The sequence below is a fragment of the Protopterus annectens genome, chromosome 9.part0 (assembly GCF_019279795.1).
Source record: "Protopterus annectens isolate FY-2018-M chromosome 9.part0, PAN1.0, whole genome shotgun sequence".
Taxonomy (NCBI): Eukaryota; Metazoa; Chordata; order Ceratodontiformes; family Protopteridae; genus Protopterus; species Protopterus annectens.
Window position 1 is genome coordinate 309,163,079 of NC_056743.1, and position 15,764 is coordinate 309,178,842.

General features: G+C 44.1%; 1 protein-coding gene across 1 annotated transcript in view; it reads right to left on the reverse strand.

Moving 5' to 3' along the window:
• LOC122810517 (inner centromere protein-like) overlaps window positions 1–15,764 on the reverse strand; it is a 1,067,288-nt gene that overhangs the window by 1,015,267 nt on the left and 36,257 nt on the right. The window lies entirely within an intron of this gene.

Consider the following 15,764-nt stretch of genomic DNA (forward strand, 5'->3'; position numbering starts at 1 on the left):
CTGGGAAGCAATCACCCATTCCCACACTCTCATGGCTTCTCTGCAAAGGGGGTAAGACCTGGTCCCTCCCTGTTTGTTGAGGTACCAAACCACTGACATATTGTCTGAAAGAATCACAATCGTCCCCAGTGGGAGAAAGCTGTGTAGTGCCTGCAACTCTAGAAGCACCGCTCTCATTTCCAGGACATTGATATGTAGACGAGTCGTGTGATCTTGCTAAGTGCCTTGGACAGTCCTGCCCAGATAATGCCCCACCCACCCTATCTGGGAGGCATCCGTGGTCACAGTGGCCACGAGGGATGGAGGGTAGAATGATTTGCCCAGGTTGAGGTTGGAGGAGAGCAGCCACCAGTGAAGATCCCGCCGACACGAGTCCATGATAAATTATCGGGTGGGACAACAGAAGTTCCTGGAAGGACCATTGGCTCGATAGGAGCCACTGTAGAATCCGCAAGTGCAGTCTTGCCAGCGGAACTAATAGAATAGAGGCCGCCATGGATCCTAAGAGTTGAAGGACTAACCTGGCCGGAGCTTTCCGACGGGGCAATAGGTCCTTGACTTGGTTCTGTAAAATCCTTATCCTTTCTGTTGGGAGGAAGGCTCGCATTTTTAGAGTGCCTAGCTCTGCGCCTATAAAAGGCAACACGCTGTGATGGCAGCAATACAGACTTTTCCCAGTTGAATGTTATGCCTAGCAATTGACCCAATTCGATGGTAGTAGTCACAGCATGAGTGAGTAGATGCTTGGTGGGAGTAGTGAGGAGCCAGTAGTCTAGATACGAAAACACCTGGAATCCAAGACGCCTCAGGTGAGCAGTTACCACTGCCAGGCACTTGGTAAACACCCTGGGGGCTGTGGTGAGACCAAAGGGCAGGGCTCGAAACTGGTAGTGACTGGTTCCCAGGCGGAAGCGTAAATGAGTCCTGGACGCCTTGTCTATCTTGATGTGATAATAGGCGTCCTTGAGATCGATGGAGCACATCCAAACTCCTTCTTCCAGCAATGGAAAAATAGATTGTAGCGTGACCATCCAGAACTTCGACTTCTTTACGAAGCGGTTGAGACGGCTGAGATCCAGGATAAGTCCCCTGTTCTTTTTGGCACAAAAAATAATCTTGAGTAAGTTCCTAATCCGGCCTGGCCTTCGGGGACTGCCTGGATGACTCCTTTTTCCAGCAGCTTTACCACTTCTGTAGCTGCTTGAACCCTTTGACTGGGTGGAACGTCCGGGATTTTCCTGGGTGGGGGGGGTGAATAAACAGGATGGTGTAACCTCCGGCGATGATCCGGAGCACCCACTGATCCTGAGTGATGGACTCCCAGGCTTTCAGGTGCTCCAAAAATCGACCCTCGACTGGCTCCGGAGACGCACAGTCGGGCCGTCCCTCAGGGACGTTGGAAGTATGAGCCGCGAAAGGATTTGCGGTCTCCTGTGTGGCGGGGGCCTCCGCCGCCTCTAGGCCGATATCTTCCAGAATAATTCCCCCCTCCACTACCTCTGAAGGGGGGCTCACCTTGATGAGCCGGGAAAGACCTTTGCGATTTCTTGAACCATATCTTTCCTCCCCTCTGAGCCTTGGGGTAAGGTCTCATGGGAAGCGAAAAACGGGCCCTGACGGCAGACAAGGTCTTGCCCTCCTGCTCGCATCTAGTGAGGGTGTCCTTCACCTTGGGTCCAAAGAAGGGAGGACCCATCAAAGGGGGAGTCTGTGAAAGAAGACTTGACCGCCTCCGTAAAGTGACAAGCGCATCCAAGCCTGCCTCCTTAGGGCTATGCCCGAACTCGCTGCTCTACCCGCCCCCCTCGGCCGCATATGAAATGAGCCTCATGGACGAGTTAATGACGGACAACAGGGTAGACAGCTGGGCGTTGACAGACTGAGCCAACACCTCAGGCACATGTCCCGACAGGGTATCGCCGAACTCCTTCACGAGATCGCTTCGTAGTCTTGTGAAATGGCACAAATAATTCAGTGACCGCAGGGTAAAGGTCGCTGAAGATAGGGTATGCTTCCCGTACCTATCCATGCTCCTAGATTCCTTGTTAGGCGGATGAATAGACGTCTAAGCCTCTGCCACATCCTGTTGAGTGGCAGATGCCACCACCATAGCATCTACCGGAACTCCCTTATTGAGAAATTGCTTATCTGGGGGTGCAGACAAGAATTTATTGGGGCGACAGGCTCCATAGAGTCAGGGTGTTCCCACACCCTTCGACAAATAATGTCCAGTAACTCGAAGGGTGGAGATACCCAGGAGATGGAGGGCTGGGCTCCGAATGCCTTAAGGAACACAGACTTCCACAGAAGGGGTCTTGGAAGGCCAGTCGCCCCTCTGTCTCAAGATCTCTAGTATGTCCGAGAACGAGACATAGTCAGAGGACGACTTAGGGGATACTTCCGCATCATCCAGATCAGTGTCTGAGGTGACGGACTCGTCTGGGGAATCCACGTGCTTCCTCTTACAAATCTTTTTCCTAGGGGTCTCCTCAGGCAAGGACTCTGACGGCCCTTCGGAAACTGGGGGACCACAGAAGGAGATATCCTCAGGCCTGGGAGACCCACTGTCAGAGGACAGGGGTGCAACAGAGGCGCCAGTCATCGCCAGGGAAGGAGCTACAGATTCCGGAGAAGTAACTAGGGGCTTTGCCAGTGCACTCCTCATGGCCTCGAGGGCGGGTCCACCAGAGTCTGCTGAAAGACCCACCTCCGTGGCCTGTCCATAGTTGGGGCTCCCCTCGCCGAAGCACCAAGAGGGAGACTCTGAGCCGAAACCAGAGTCCCGATGACTCCCCATCAGGCCCAACCGAAGAGCCATGAGTACCCGGACCTGTCGAAAGTATAGAGAAGGTCGGAGCAGAAGTTTGTGCCGACGGGCTAGCAGTGGGTCTTGGAACCGACCCGACAACTTCCCCAGCCCCTGTAAACTCCAGCTCCGACAACCCTAAGGTTGTCGAAGGAGGAAGCAATGATACAGGCAAGGCTGGCTCCGTAGCAGACTAGGCCGGAGCCGACAGCAATTTGGAAAAGACCGGTGACTGTAGGAGCCTCTGGACGACCCTGTCCAGATCCAAAATCAGAGAGCCTAGAGGATTTGGAGGAAACCGAAGGGACTCGACAAACTGTCTCCATAGGCTCCAAAATCACCGTAGGAGTTCGGCTCCAACAGCATCGGAGCCGAGGCAAACTCAAGAAACACCGAAACTTCCTTCGGAGCCGATGAAGTAGGAGCCGAAGAAACTAATCCCGAAGCCGACCCTCTATTGGCTCAGAAGCCAGAGGAGCCGAGGGGAGAAATCCCAATTCAGAACCCCTTTCCATCGGCTCCGAAGCCCGTGGAACCGAGGAAGGGGAAGCAGAACTTGGTCTCTCATCTGTCGGCTCAGAGGGCAATGGCGCCGAAGATGAAGACATAGATTTTCCTCTTTTGGCCGGCGGATCCGACGGACTGGTCGTAGCCGATGACCTCTTCTTCTTACCACGAGGCTCTGAGGATAGAAGAACCTCTTCAAAGGAAGGTCTGATTAATCCTCTTAAAATCAGTTTACTTTTTCTCTCCTGGAGGACCCTCGAGGAGAAGGCATGACAAACACTGCAAGACTCTTGCAAGTGTGCTTGGCCCCTAGACAGTAAACACAGATTTCATGGCAATCTGTGATGGACATTTTGTATCCGCATTTGGTACATTTCTTGAAGCCAGAAAGCTTATGCTCTTTCCCAGACATTCTTACAAAACACACACAGGAGGAAAGGAATGGGGGTAGCTTTAAGTTAAACACTCTAAAGGCAGGGCTAAGGCCCTCTAAGTTAAACAGACCTAGCCCACCAAACACCTGGAATTTACCACAGAAAACAAACTTTAAGCTAAAACAATCAATACACAGTCAGACAACAAGATAGCTATGAAAATAGCTTTTTTGGTTAATTCAAGAAAAAACCCACCAAAAGCCAAAATTTTGACTAAAAAAATAGGGTAGTTAGCCACAGCCAACTCAAGACCATATCTTATCTCTAGAAGCGGCAAACCAGATCTGGGGGCTTGGGTGTGGGTGCATCCTGGGATGAAGGGTTGGCCCAGCCAACCAGAGACTTTGTGCTAGTTTATCGGCCGAGTCGGAGCCGTTTCTCGGCTCCGAGCCCATCAGTTACTAATGTAGGCGAGATAGGATCGCACTAGATCAAATATTATCCCAGTCCATATTCAAGCACAACTTGGGTCTGTGGACAGGCAATAAAAAATTTACCCCAGGACTGTGCCATGTACCACTAATGCACAGAGGCAGCTCCTAAATGCTTTACCCCACACCTAGGCCCCCTCAAATTATCCATGGTATGATCCCAGTTATTCTCACCAGGAGTAGTATATAATTAAACAGACCATAGGATGGGTTACGGCAAAACCAGCACTAAAACTAGATAGGATAATACAAGCAGCAAAAGAAAAATATTGACTAGATTTTAAAGAACTTCAAAACAAACTTTTGTTTTCATGCCAAAAAGTGCTTGTTTGCATCTTTATATATGCAAACACTTACTTCACAGAAGGGAAAAAAAAAAAAAAACTCAAGTCTTGCATTTAAAAAGAAATTTATAGTTTTAAACTTTTTCCCCCAACACAGAAGACTAAACAAACCAGGTTCCATCTGTAATTATGCTGGGTTAGCATGGGTAAGTAATTGTGAACTAAGGAATCAAGTAATGTAATTGCCAACCTAACCCACCCTAACATTACAGCCGGAATCCAAAATGACATTACACAGGTTAGCCTGGCTAGACTGTTCACTGAACTCGTTGGCCTAGCACTTTCAGAGCCTAACTGCCTTTGGATCAAAGACCAACGGTCCTCAGATGGTTAGACTAGGCCCATACCTCTCAGGCTAAACCCTTGTGTTCCACAAGGCTGTGTGCCAAGCCCCCTTCTGTACACTTACACCCACAACTGTGTCCCCTTCCCTTTCTCTACTAATACCATCATTAAGTTTGCAGACGACACCACATTGGTGGTGTTATTGCAGGAGGAGAGGATATAGAGATGAAGTTCAAAGACTGGCTGCATGATGTACGGAGAACTACTACCCTGAACTCTGCAAAAATCAAAAAAAACAACTTGTAATCAACCCACATACATCAATGGAGACAGTGTAGAAAGGGTTCCTGCCTTCAAGTTTCTAGGTGTACATGTGGCAGATCTCATTTGGTCCATAAACACCACGGAGGCAATCAAGAAGGCACAGCAGAGATGCCATTTCCTAAGAATCCCCAGAAAAAAATAACCTGCAGGACAAACGGCTGGTGTCTTTTTACCACTATTTTATTGACTTTTACGTAAAGAAAGAGACTTACTTTGTTTTCCTGGTTAGTATTGACTATCTTTCTGACATCAGTTGCCTTCACACACATTTTTTTTTTTTTGTTTGTTTGACTGACTATTTTATTGAAAGTGTGCTGGAATACTGGATTTCCACATGGTATGCCAACAGTTCAACAGCAAACAGGAAGGCCCTACAAAGGATCAAGTCCAAAAGTAGGAAAAATCAAGACAATGAAATAAACATGTTTTTTTTTTTCAGTCTGTAGGCACGGTTAAACACTTTTTAATATGGAAACAAGAAGGTATTTTTGCACCTTTAAATATATTTAGTCTACAAGGGCAGCTAGCGTGTACTTGTCTATAAACCTATTTGTTTAACTTAGGAGAGGACATGGAGGTTCAGCTCCCTACAAAATCTTACCTTACTTGTATTTAGATGTCTTCAACCATACAGCAACAAAAGTCTCAATAAATAAGAACTGGATAGAAAAAAATAAAGAAGCAGAGATGGAGAAAAACATAAACCTACACAACAGGTGTTGTGTCTTATGTTGTTGGATTAGCAAGGTGTGGTGGACAAGCGTGGATGCCATTTTAGTTGAGTTTTAACACTTTTTATGTTTTCCCTGTTAATCTAATTTCAAAGTGGAACAGTGTTCCAAAGTTTTGAGATATAATTGGAGTAGAGAGTTACCAGCAGTGTCAGTCAACTATGAGGTAACCAAGAGGCATTTGTTGCTTAAATGCAGAGGTCTAGCAGTTAAATAGGTTTACTGTGCATTTTGCAGTGCTGGGCATTTCTCTTGCTTGAGTATTAGGTAATGGTCAAGAAGTGATGCAATTCAAGCCAATTTGCGTATTTTAGGATCACAAAAGGGTAGGTTTTGTAGTAGGCATCAGCAAAAAATTTGGCTGTTTTCTTATGGCATGTCCCAAGCTTTATTGTGCAGTGCTCAGGTTAGTGAGAATAGGGATGCATACAAGACAGACAGGAACAGAAACCTGGTCACTATAGATTTTCTTGTAGTATCAGGAAGACACCACTCTGTATATAGTACCTAGTTTCAAGTGCACTTTTTTGATGGCTAGATGAAGGTGGTTAGGCAAATTTGAGGTACTCAAAGTCTGATTGTGCTACAGTCTTCTCTTTAGTGTTAGCTTAGAAATACGCGGAATGAGTGTTTAAATCAGAAAAACGTCTTTGGGTACCGAGAATTAGTTTGGTTTACTTTCGGTTTAGTAGAAGGTGGGAGTTTGTGAACTGGGATTTTGCAACCCTCTATTTTCCTCTTGCCTTCATTACTTCTTCTCATTCTTACATCTTGTACTACGCCATTACCACATGTCCATAGAGATCCCACGAATCCCCATACTAACCAACTGTTTATCATCTCTGCAGTACTCTATTACAATCTCCTCCTCTATCTTTTCCATGAACATCCCTCTGCCTAAAATCAACCCCCTCCCCCCCCACTCTCTAGCATCTAAAACCAAGACAAAGTACTTACAACCCATTTAAATTTCAAAAGTTTACAATAAAAATCCAGGAATTCCTAAGGTCAATGAAGGCTGGTGAAAAACCACAACTCTCTTTAGCATACACACAGAGTTTTATTAAAGCTTTCAAAGTGACTTGCTCAGAAAAAGCCCCAAATACTAAAACTGTTAAATAAATTACCACACCGCTATCACAGTAGCAGCAATCTATATTCCTCCAGGAGCCAACATTCCTCTGCTTGAAAATATTCTCATACTTTTCTCAACACGTCCCTAATGAAACTTTCCTCATTGGGGGGGGGGGGGGGGGGTCAACATTAACTGGTTAAATCTCAGGAATCCAAACCCTAATACTCATACTAATTTACATGGCTTTACACTGCTAATCTCCCAACCTACCATACAAAACAACTCTCACACATCATCTAGTTCTCTTATTGACTGGGTACTTGTATCTAATCCTTCCAAATATCATAATCCTACCAAACACCCTGAGCGATCACTCCCCTATTAAGTGCTTTGATTCACTCCACACTTCTCAAAACCTCCTAAATTTATCATTTGTAAACTCTCCAACTTCCATCCTTTAATGCCCTCCTCTCTAACGTAAACTAGAAATTCCTTACCCAACTCCCACTAGAAGAAGCAGTCCTAGCTTTCAACTCCACCTTCCTTAGCATCTGAGACTCACTTGCTCCCCCTTGCAAAGTCCGAATTAAGTCCGCCATATCTCTGTGGCTTTCAAACTCGTACTCTTATGATAACTAGAGACAAACTATGGAAAAAATGGTCACAAACTAAGCTCTCTGCAGACTTACAAAAATATAAAGAACTCAGAAATCTGACAAAAAAAAAAAAAACCACAAACATAAAAAGGACTTAACAAAACCTCACACAGCCCTAAAATCTAATCCTAAAAAATTCTGGAACTCTATTAACCAAATATTACATCCTGGAAATCTTAGCTCCCCCAATCTATGCCCAGACAAAACATTTGAAGAAACTGCCACTATCTTCAATACCCATTTTATCGATTCAATATCTAAGCTACTGAACCCTAACCCAAGCTCCTCTACTACGAACATCTCCAACTTTTCTGAACCTACTCCTAATACCATCTCCTCAAATACCTTCTCCCACAAACCTGTACCCACTAGCTACATCAAAACTCTACTCTCTAAATTAAAACCATGCTCAGCATCAGCTGGCAATATTCCTTCCACTTTTCTTCTACTAGCAGCAGACTCTCTTGCTCTCCCTGTATCCATCCTAATTAATCGCTCTCTCTCTGAATCTAAAGTCCCTTCCACCTGGAAACAATGCTACACTCTACCTATACACAAAGGTTGTTACTCCTCAGATATCTCCAACTTTAGACCTATCGCTATCCTCTCAAAGTACTAGAAAAATTATTCATAAACAAGTTATGCAGCATCTAATACAGGAAAATCTGCTTACACCCACTCAACACGGCTTCAGACCCAAACATAGCACCACTACAGCTCTATTATCCTTCAACACTGTCACTATAGCCATGGACGAACATTTCTTGCCTATTCTTGGACCTCTCAAAAAGCTTTCGACACTGTCTCATACTGTCTTCTGCTGCACAAACTGCATAACTTCAACTTCTCCTTTGATACTGCTGCATGGTTCTCCAGCTACCTCACTGAAAAATCTCAGAGAGATGGCACTCTGCACTCTCCCCTCCTCTGCCTATCAAAATTTGTGTACTCGCCCCTCCTCTCCCTATCAAAATTTGTGTACTCGCCCCTCCTCTCCCTATCAAAATTTGTGTACCTCAAGGGTCTATCCTAGGACTTTTACTTTTTAATATCTTTACTAATCAGCTCTATACCTACTGTCCTCAGTCATCTTTAGTGCAATACGCAGATGACTCTACAGTCATCACCACAGCTAACTCTCCCTCTAAGCTCTTCTCAGCTACTCTGGCATCTTTTAACTTAGTTGAAACATGCTCTCCAACAAACAGCTCATCCTTGGGATAGGTGTATTAAAAGTAAGGCTCCAAGTGTAATTTATTATACAGCAGGGACTACTAATTAGGTTCATAGGTTCATACTAGGCTATCTGCCCAAGGGCATTTATAAGCCTAGCCCATAGTTATGTGGCTTTCGCCACCCCTTTAGTTTGAATAAAAACTATGCCTATCATTTTTCTGTGCCTCTGTCAAGCAGTGACACTGAAGTAATCCCTGGGGTATATCTGCGATCTCCCATCCATTGGTCAAGATTCCTCTTGAACAAGGCCAGCGAGGTGCTCTGCCTCACATGTACCGGGATTTTGTTCCACAGCATAGGGAGTCTCTGGGTGATGAATCTGTCCCTCCAGCACGTTCTATTTATAACCGTGTCAAGGTTCAAGTCTCCCGCCCTTGTGGTTCTGAGGGATCTAGATTTTTGAGGTGAAGCATATTCATCAAATCTGGGTTTGACATGGCCTTATATGTCAGGCACAGGTCACCTCTGAGCAAGCGGTATGAGACTGAATAAAGCTGGAGTTCTTTCAGTCGGGCAGCATAAGACATATTTTTGAGACCCTTTATCCTTTTGGTGAGGAACTTTTGGGGCCTTTCAAGCTACATCAGGTGTCTGGTCAGATACATTCGAACGGGCATTGTACTCAATCATAGGTCTAATGAGTGATGAGTACAGGGGACGATGACCTCCCTTGATCTAGATGTGAATCCCTTCATGATCAGGTGGGCGATATAGAAGGTTTTCCTAACTACTTTAGCAACATGAGTGTCAAGCGAAGACTACTGTCAACTTGGGTCCCCAGATCCCTGATGACTTTTTCTGTGCTCAGTGGATTGTCACCTATATGGTAGCTAGGTAACCTTGTTTTTCCCGAAGGGTATGACTATGCATTTTTGGCGTTTAACTTCAGGCCATGGCTCTGGCACCAGTTATCCGTTTCTGTGAGGCCCTTCTGGAGGATATCTGTGTCAGATGTGTTTTCGACTATGGCCCAGTTTGCAGTCATCTGCAAACTTTGTCAGCCATAACCCTCCTGTATTTGCTTGTACTTCAGAAAAGTAGATGCCGAACAAGAGTGGACCCAGGACTGAGCCCTGTGGGACACCACTTGTGACAGGCTTTGAGTCTGACATGGCTCCAGCAACTCTGACCCTGTGGGTTCTGTCGCTAGCCAGTTTGCAACCCATCTTGTGATGTATGGGTTTACATTCAAGCTGATGAGTTTTTCGATGATACCTGAGTGGGGTATTGTGTCAAGGCCTTTGCCAGGTCGAGGTAGGCTGTATGGACTGCCTTTCCTCATCAATGGCCTTGGTGACTGTCTTGAAAAAGTCAACCAAGTTTAAGAGGCAGGATCTGCCTTTGACAAAGCCAAACTGGGTTGGATCCAAAGTCTGCAAGTTCCTATGTCTTTATTTAGGAGTTCCATTATGATCCTCTCCATGGCTTTGCAGATAAGGCTTGTCAAGCTAATGGGGCGGTAATTTCCAGGGTCTGTGGAGGCACCGCCCTTATGAAGTGGGACCACAGTCCTTGGGTATCCTGAGGTGAGGCTAAGATTAAACAGCTGTCCTAACTGTGGGTTTAATTCCTCGTTGAGTTCATGAAGCACACAGCCGGGGACACCATCCGGTCCCATGGATGCTGTGTTTTTGCCTTAGTGAGGGCAGTTCTCACCTATTGGAGATGTTTGGGGGCTACAATCCTCTGGAATAGATATCTCTCCTTTTGGGGGGCGGAGAAGTTTGCACTGAACCTGTCAGCCAGTATGTTAACAATGTGTGTAGGTTCAGTAATTTTCACATCATTTTGAACTAATTCTGAGCATATCTGGGAGTTTCCTCCTAGGTTTCTAACATAGCTAAAGAAGGCCTTATGATTGTCTTTAGAGTCCTTGGCGATTTTTCTCTCAAAATTTGCCTTGGATGATTTTATGAGAGCTCTTAGTTTTTTACTTATAATGATCAAAGGTGTCTTACCTTTCAAGGATTTTGCTCTATCTTGTAGTAGCTTCCTCCTTTTGTTGTAGAGCTTGTTTATGGCTGGGGTCCACCAGACTGGACGCTTGCCTTTGGTACAGAGAGTCTTAGTTTTGTTTGGGATTGCCTGATCCATGCAGTCCTGTAGGTGCTGGTAGAAGGCATTTGTAAGTGATTCAGCGGTTTGAGTAATGTTTACCACTGGCTCAGGGGCCTTAAAGGAGACCACACTAGTTTTAGAAGTGTGAAATCGGCTTTGAGAAGTTTTTCACTGTGGTCTTTTTGTTTCAGGTGGGGCGGGATGAGGACCTCCAGCGAGATTAGTTTATGATCTGATCTCACCAGTGAGGGTATACTTCGGTGTTGAACATTTTGAGCCCATGTTCGTGATGATGAGATCAAGTATGTTTTCACCTCTTGTGGGGATGGTGACTAGTTGTTCCATGGCATTTGAGTTTATGAACTCCAGGAATCTTTGGGTTAGAGTGTTCGGGCTTGAGTAGTGTTCCCAGTCTATATTAGGGTAGTTGAAGTCACCTAGTATGATGGTGTTTGGAGATACATTTATCCCTCCAATGTTTTCAGGAAGGCCATGTGAGGTTCCTGAGTTTGAGAGGGTGGCCTGTAACATGCTACAAATTGCAGAGCAGTCTTGCCTATGGTTAATTGCACCTGGATGGTCTCAGATGCATAGGTGTGGGTGTCCTTTATGAATATGGACACCCCTCCTTTCTTGGTGTTGTCCGGATTTTGGGGCCGAACGTATGATATGAGGTGAAACCTGTTAGTGCTGGGGTGCTCTCAGGAGCCTTGAACCAGGTTTCTGTCACAGCACAGACATCGATGTTCTCCATATTGAGAAGGGCCTCGAAAAGTGCATCTTGAGATTGAGACTTCTGGCATTGAGCAGCATTACCCTTAGTTTTTTTCCTTTTGGTGTTCTAGGGTGGTAGGTTTAGAATTTGAGCCTTGCCTAAAAAGGCACTATGGGGTGGCAAGAGCCTTTGCCAATATCCGAAGCCCAGGGTGACAGGTGCAAGCAGCGTGGCTTGTCCAGCATGTCATCCCAGGCAGACAGACATTGGATCCCTTTGAATGACACCAGAATTTAAGCCAATTATTAAAGCTGATCATCTTATCACTGTATTGTGGCATCATTCTAGGTGAAGGTAGGATACTGCTCAAGGTCAGGGTCATACCTGCCTGGGCTACATAATCAGAGAGCTACCCTTTTCATGTAGTCCAAGGAGGTGCGCCTCAGGTCGCTGACACCAGCGTGGACAATGACTGAGTGTACCTGCTGTTGAGAGATATGTGGCGGATTCTAGCGCCCGACAGGCAGCTTACTGTGACCTTCTCCTTACTCAGTCTGGTGAGCGGACGCCAGTGTGTCTGACTATGGAATCACCAATGACAAGTGTGTCTGGCATTTTGTTTGGCCTTAAGGGCTGTGACTGTTTGACACTCTGACTGTGTGGTCTATGTGTTGCATGTGTTGGGTCGTGAGGTGGTAGTTGTTTGGGTGTCTGCTTTGGTGGCCTCTGCTGTTTTGGTAAATTTTTGACCAGAGCCTCAGTATGTCTTTGTGTGAGTATGTGTATGATTTGAAGTTGTGATGGTGCCATGTGTGACTGGGTATATATTGTGTGTGGTTGCCTTCTCCTCCTGTCTGGTCTTGCCAGTCCTATGTTGAGAGAGCTCAGCCTCCAGTTTGGCCGTATAGTTGCATCTCGCATGTATTTGTGTTTTGTGGGAGAAGGAGAGGATTGTTCAGTACATGAGGCTATTGTAACATTGCCTCATTATTCCCTGGTTCACCTGTTGAGCTGGAGAGGACACTAGCAACTGATCCTCGACATACTAGAAGTAGTAGATAAAGAACTTTCAAAGGACTCGGGGAAGTGGGTTTTGGGCTGGTGGGGTACTATCTATAATAAGAGTGCTTTATCAAGGTGCAAGTACTGTAGGAGTAAGTGCTAGGCTTTACAGATAGAGAATAGTCTACTTGGGAATCAAGTAGAGATGAACTTTTCAGTTATAGGATATGCTGGTTAGATCAGCAGTACAGTTTAGCGTGTTTTATAGCAGGGGCTAAAGGGAGCTAGGAATTGGCCCAAAACGACCAATGGACTACTAGTTTCTGGCTGAAACTTCACCAAATCGGACAAAAGGCTCAGTGCTTCCCACTCCCACTGGTAAGCAAAGAAACTTCCCTCCTTCCTAATAAGGCAATGGATCAGTAACAGGAACTAAAAACAAAGCCCAGGGATCAGCAACTCTGAAACTGGACTACTCTAGTTCAGTAAAGTGGGAAAACAAGAGATTTTTGTTTTATTACAGAGATAAGGAAAAAAGAGACAGTAAATGCTATAAATGCTGTAAATCGGCTAGACTTTAGTGTGTAGCCTACAGAAACAATTTGCAACAATTAGTAACTTAAAGTGCAATAAACAGTGTAAAATGCAGAAATCACTTAAAGTAGCAGTAAAACAGGCGAAATGCAGTCGCTAGCTTAATAACAGTGGAAAGCCACAAAAATACTTATATCTGGTAGAAAGTCACTCTTTAGCTCTCTGTTGCTTGGATCACTCTGCAGGCCACCACGAGGATCTGTGCAGAGTTGGTCTGGAAAACACGTGTTTAGCGTGTTTTATAGCAAGACTACTAGTTTCTGGCTGAAACTTCACCAATTCGGACAAAAGGCTGCTCAGTGCTTCCCACTCCCACTGGTAAGCAAAGAAACTTCCTCCTTCCTAATAAGGCAATGGATCAGTAACAGGAACTAAAAACAAAGCCCAGGGATCAGCAACTCTGAAACTGGACTACTCTAGTTCAGTAAGGTGGGAAAACAAGAGATTTTTTTTTTTACAGAGACAAGGAAAAAACAGACAGTAAATGCTATAAATGTTTTTAAGTGGCTACATAATTTGAGTGTGTTAGCCTAGGTAAAATTAAGCAACAAATAACTTTTAAGAGTGCAAACAGTTAATCAACACAAAAACAGTTTAAATAGAATGAGTAAATATTCAAAAGCCAGAAAAAATACTTAAATCGGTTATAGCAAATACAGTTATAACAAATGCTCTGAAATATACTGTATATTTCCAATATGTTTGAGAAGGACAGTCAGAACACAAGAAGGTTCAGGCAAAAGTTTTGTTTTACTTTTGAAAAGGTAAAAGGAGGAACAGAAGGCCTTATCAAATGTTCTCTGTATTAAAAAGAATGAGCTAATGACACTAGACTGGGAGGTGTGTCACAGTAGGGGCGGGCAACTGCAAAGCCACCAAGTATAAGAGCAAGACACCAACAGGGAAGGAGGGTGGGACAAAATAGCCTAAGACAACAAGCTATGACAGTTTTTAAACAGAAAAAGATTTCTGAAGATTCTGAATAGACAAAGTGCTTTATATATATTAAATTATAAAAACAGTAATCTGTTAAAATAATCAAAAAATACTTATATTTTGTAGCTCAGTTGCGGTCAAACAACTTCTCCAGCCTGCACCAAAGACCAGAATTACGAGTCAAGAGTCAGCAGCAGTACATTAATGGTCCTTTGTGAAACAGAATTTTGTCTACTGCCTTGATGGCTACAAGAGTGCACAGAAAGACCTTTCTTGTAAGATGCAACTTGGTTCAGCTTACAGTAAGCCATCCACTTAATTTCACTGGGAGCTGCATACATTACTCATGATGCCTTGCCTGAACAAGATTAGCAGTAATTCTAATTCTTTAATGCATTATGTACCAGCACCCATCTATTGCTGCTAGTCTTCCATCCTTTTAAACTGTGTAAATATGAAAAGTACAGACTTGTAAACATACTTTACTCATTCTTCTGATATGCCATTCAAGATAAATGCCAAAAGTGACAAGTCAAGCTGCCTCAACCAGACTAAATACATAATTTATGTACATCTTAATGGGTTGTTATAAGATCAGAAAAAAGGTTGTGGGGGCGGAGCCTAGATGGCCAACTGGTAACAGATTTTTTTTCTTGAGCTCTATATCAGTTACTAAGAAACAGGAAAATTATTACTTAAAAATTCTATTACCAGCTCCTTAAAGTTATACACTGTATTTGGGAATCTACAATCTACTAGATTCTCAACTTTGAAGCCTTTTCTAAAAAAATTTCTCGTCAAAACTAATGATTATACAACTAAACAGAGATGAGCAACTCAAAATCTTCACATGCTGATTCCACATTAATGAAGGAGATCCAGTCTGTATCTACCACTCTCCAGGAACTGTCTTTAAAAATGGACAGATTTACTGACAATCTTGGAACTTTAAAGATGAACTGTCAACAACAAACTGATGTTCTGAAGGAAATCCTCCAGCAGCAACAATCCGAAATTCTGAACATTGAAACTTCACTGAATGACATAGATAAAAGGCTTAAGGAAGATGAATCCCATTGTGAGACTATACCGCAACAAAATAACTGGCTGATAAAGTAGACGACATTGAAAACAGAGAGAGGAGAACAAATATTAGAATCTTTGGTCTCCCTGAAAAAAAACAGAAGATATTTCCTTCCTAAATTCCTGGCTGCCTGAATTCTTATATTTAAAAGAAGGTATGTTCTACGGGATCGAGAGAGCACAGAGCCATAGGGAAACCTATTTCTTCTTCCCCAAGATCTATTGTTGTGAAGTTCCTATCCTTCTTAGATAAATAACTTGTTCTGAGAACAACTTGGAGGAAAAGTCCCTTGTCTTTTTAAAGGAAACCAAACAAGGCTAGACAAGGAGTCCTGGAAATGAGAAAAATCTCTTGGCCACTGGTAAGACTTTTAAAGCAAAATAAAATAAAATTAAAGCACAATTAGTCTATCCAGCCAAAATCAAAATCTACCATCAGAATGAGATGAGATCTTTCAATATAGAAGCTGTTTCTTTTATCCAAAACAATATCATTACAATCCCAGAAGGTATGGGCTGGACACCATCTATGACCCTTAAAAGATAA